Consider the following 4,144-nt stretch of genomic DNA (forward strand, 5'->3'; position numbering starts at 1 on the left):
TGATCTCTAAAGGTCCCTTCCCACCCAAGTGGCTCTGATTCTACAGCTAATGACATGCTCTATCCTCCTGCAGTTTTTAATTTTAATGAAATGTTGCTGTAACCCAGTATGTCCAGGAAACATTTGTTAGTAGGTATTATGACTTTTCTATGGGCTCCTTCTCTCTCTTGCCCTGATTTGTTACACCTGACTGCTTTTTTTTCTTATTGAAGCCAAATTTCATACACCTGAGTAGCATGAGCTGTGCCCCCCTTATCTCTTACCCTGATTTGTTACACCTGACTGCATCCTTCTTGAAGTCAGATTTCATACACCTGAATAGCATGAGCTGATGGCATCCTACTGACAGAGCTTTCCTGAGTCATAGGAATGTATCTTCTGTGGTGCTGTATAGATTCTGTACACAGATTTCCTTGGGCTGTATATAAGTTAAGGGGCACATTTGGATTTATAGCAATTCCTACAGAATGGATTTTCTACTAATTTATCAGGCTCTTTTCTCTTGATGATGGGTTTGCTCCAGCCCCTTCTGCCCTTGCTTCTCACATTGCAGTAGCTGTATGCTCCTTCACCTTTTCTTCACATTTAAAAGAAAAATACTGTAACTCTTGGTCACTCTGTAGCATCTTCCTCTGCCTGTTGCACTTAGTTGTTGCTTATTCAGGCTGTGGTGTGCCTCCTGGCTGCAGTGTAGACTTACCCCTTCATAGACAGCAGTTCTACCACATTGTTCAAGGAATGCAGTGCTCTTAAGGCTCTCTTGATGCCAAGCCCTTTCCTGTCGCAGCTTCGAGTAAGACTTGACTTGTGTTCATGGCATACTAAGTCTTTGGCTGTTGCCAAAGTCAAGTGTAAGCTTTTCTTTTTACTGTGGAGTAATAAATGGGTGTGAGTTTCCTCCCCAGGTCCTTTTGTTGAAGTGCAGGCAGCTGCCAGAAGGCGTGTGCCTTCTGTTCCTAAACCCAGTTCCTTGCTAACAACTGCCTTTGAAGGCAAATGAGAGCCAGGAAGCCAGAGCTGCAATAACGATACTTTCCTTTTGTCCTCTGGGTTTTAACAGAAATGCCAAGTTGTGCACTGAGCGGGCTCCTGTGGTGCAGAATGAGAGCTCTGGGGTAGTCAGTGAATGCGTCAGATGCTGGCAAATCGGTCTTCTCTGGGATTTTTGCTGAAAGAACCCGAAGGAGATCGCTTGCCTGAGACAAACGGAGTTAAGGGCAGGAGGTGCAGCCAGGGACTGGACCTGCCCATGAAGGAGAACAGCCCTGGAACATCGAGCCTTTCTCCCTGTACTCAGGGTCCCGTTGTTTATAAGCTCCTTTACTTTTTTACTTCTGTTGCCTGAGGGTAGATGAGGAAATGTGTTTACTTATGAGCCTGCTACTTAAGTACTGCCTTACACCTGTGTTAGCTGGAACCCAAGTGCTGAGACAGCCTGCTGAAGATCTGGTGCTTCACCTGCCTGGCTGAAGGGCATTGCCTGAATTCTGCTGCTACCTGTTGCAGTGGGATGCTTGTTTGCTCTCCAAGGGCCCCTGAAGGATGTAGCTAAATAAACTTGTATTATTGTATCTACTGCTTTAGGGGACAGAAGTCTTAATTAAGGGAAGATTATTGGCATAAGATATGCAGCTGTAAAAGGCTGCTCTGCCTTTTCTTCCTGTGCCCTGTCACTAGGAGGCGATCTGATGTGACACCTGGCAAATGACCAGCTTACTCCGAGGTGTGAGGTTTGATTGCTCAGGTTAGCTTGTGCAACTCTAAAATCATATTTCACTGCCATGATGTTCTCACTCCCTCACCTCAACTCTGGCCCCGGCTGTTCTTGATCTCCGCCTCTGGCAGCGTGACTTCTACAGGCAGGCTGTAGAAATTCATAAAGAATTGTAGCTTTAACTGGCTGTAAGCGTCTTGCTTTTTAAACTTTGTTCTGTCTCCCTGGTCCCGTTTGTGAGCTGGGGAGGGAGGGAGGGGTGCGGTCTCTGCCCCCCTCCTGGTGTTAGCGGTGCTGGGGGCGGTGCTGCGCGCTGCGTGCGATGGCACAGCTGACCGCTAGGGGACGGTGTTGCACACTGCAAAGTGTAACTGCACTGGAACGAGGTTCCCCGCGGGCTCTGTGTGTGCTGGGAATGGCTGGGGCTGAGCTTAAAACTCGGGTGGCTTCATAGAGAGTGGCTTAAATCCCTGTCTGCAGACCCTGTAAGGGTAATGCTGACTGCCTGGCTTCTGCAGGCACCTTGTGGGAGGTAGAGGCTGCTGGGATAGATAAGGCAATGAGATAAGGGGGGGGAAAGGGAAATTTCTGCCTATCCAAACTCTTGTAGTGGGTGGTGGGATGCACACTGGTGAAGGTAAGGGCTGAAGGCAAAGGAGGCAGAGGAGATGTAGGGTGAGTATACCCTACACGGGTGATGGGCCTTGCAAGAGAAAGAAAGCAAAGGGCGGGTGGAATAAATGCTGCTCAAAGTGCTGCTGCTTCTGCCCACTCTGATATCGGAGTGTTCAGCAGAGGGCAGGACTGGTGCTTTATTCTATCGCTGTTCCATCAGCCATCTCTTCATGCGAGGGACAGAAGCTCCCACATGCAGCAAGGAGTGTGAAATGAAAGATAAGGAGGCTGGGTTATGCAAAAGGAAGTGAGCTGCAGCTTTTTGGCCATCGTTATGCAAGTGAGGATCTTGGCATTTGTTGTGCAGCACCGTGCAGCCTCTGGGGACAGCTCCTGGCTTGGTCACTGCTCTTCGGATTTGTTGGGGTTTTTGTTTGTGGGTTGGTGTTTTTAATGTATTATTTTATCCCTTAGGGAAAGGTGACCTTGAGTGACAAGCAAGTAAAACTGTGGCAAGATTCTTGCTTACATGAGACAAAGCTGTTGCGTACAGGTCTGACAGAATGCAGGACAGAGCAGCCTTTCTGTGAGGCCCTGGTTCTGGCAGGAAGCAGACATGGCTCACAAAATGATGGTAACTCTGGCAAATACCAGATGGGCCACTGGAACCAGTAGCTGTGGCTGCCTGATCTCACCTGCATTTGCTCTGCTCTTGGCAGCACCAGGTGGCAAAGCTCATCCCAGCTCTCACTTCTTCACTGCTGCGGTCTCCCAGGCCTTCCCTCAGTGCTGCCCATGTGGCAGAGGGTGGGAGCACTGCAGCACTCCAGAGCAAGAGCCGTGCTCTTTATCCTTTTCACAGCTGCTCCCTCGGTTAGAGTTAAGCAGCCCTTCTTGGTGCTGCCCATCCATTTGTCTGGACTATGGATTGTCTGCTCGTGAGCATGAATGTTGATAAAACAGGGTCCAGGAGGGACCAGGTGAGAGGAGAGAAAACTCTGACTCCTCACTGCAGCCCCCTGTGCTCCCACGGCCTTTCCCTGCACGTACCTGGGCCTCAGGGTCTGTTGCTGGGCCGCTCGCAGGAGGAGCGTGGGGAGCAGAATCTTCCCTGCAGCTCCTGGTGATTCACTGGCATTTGTGTTAAGTCCCTGAGCACATCTGCAGCAGACCTCAGTGAACCTGGAGAATACTGCAGTTCCTGAGGACTCTGGTGGATGTTGTATTTCTGTCTGTGGAATTTCCATCTGCTTTGCTGGTCTGTCTCACTTTTCCGGCTGACATGCAGAAGAACCCATAAGAGAAAGGAAAAAAAGTTTTAAAGACTGGACAGTGCAGCAAGTGGCCCCAGAAGTGAGTCTGTACAGGGCAAAGGAGTTTGTTTTACATGATATTTGGCTCGTGGCGTGAAGGGGGCAGTCTGCTTGTAGCCGAAGCCTGAGCTGTTCCGTAACCACATCTGCTGAAATAGTTTGAGTGTCGGCTGGCAATGCCTGCGCTTCGTCAAAGAAACATTTAAGGAAGTTCAGCTGCGGAAGTGCTCCGAGCTGAGCGCTTCACAAGTACAGCTCCGGGGAGCAGGTCCCTCCTGGAGCCACGCTGTGGTGTGCGTGCATGACTGCCCACACGGGCATCTCAACCTGTCACCACCTCTCCTCTGGGTGACCTTGGGCTGACCGCGTGCTTGCTTGGAGAGCTGTTGATTTACAATGCAGATTCACCGGTCCTCGCCTGCCTGCCCCTGCCCCTCCTAAATTTGGCTGGGATATAAGAGGCTGTTTGCTTTCTGATGCCAACGGTGGCAATGGCAGAAAG

Source organism: Antrostomus carolinensis, unplaced genomic scaffold (genome assembly GCF_000700745.2).
Source record: "Antrostomus carolinensis isolate BGI_N321 unplaced genomic scaffold, ASM70074v2 scaffold8997, whole genome shotgun sequence".
Taxonomy (NCBI): Eukaryota; Metazoa; Chordata; class Aves; order Caprimulgiformes; family Caprimulgidae; genus Antrostomus; species Antrostomus carolinensis.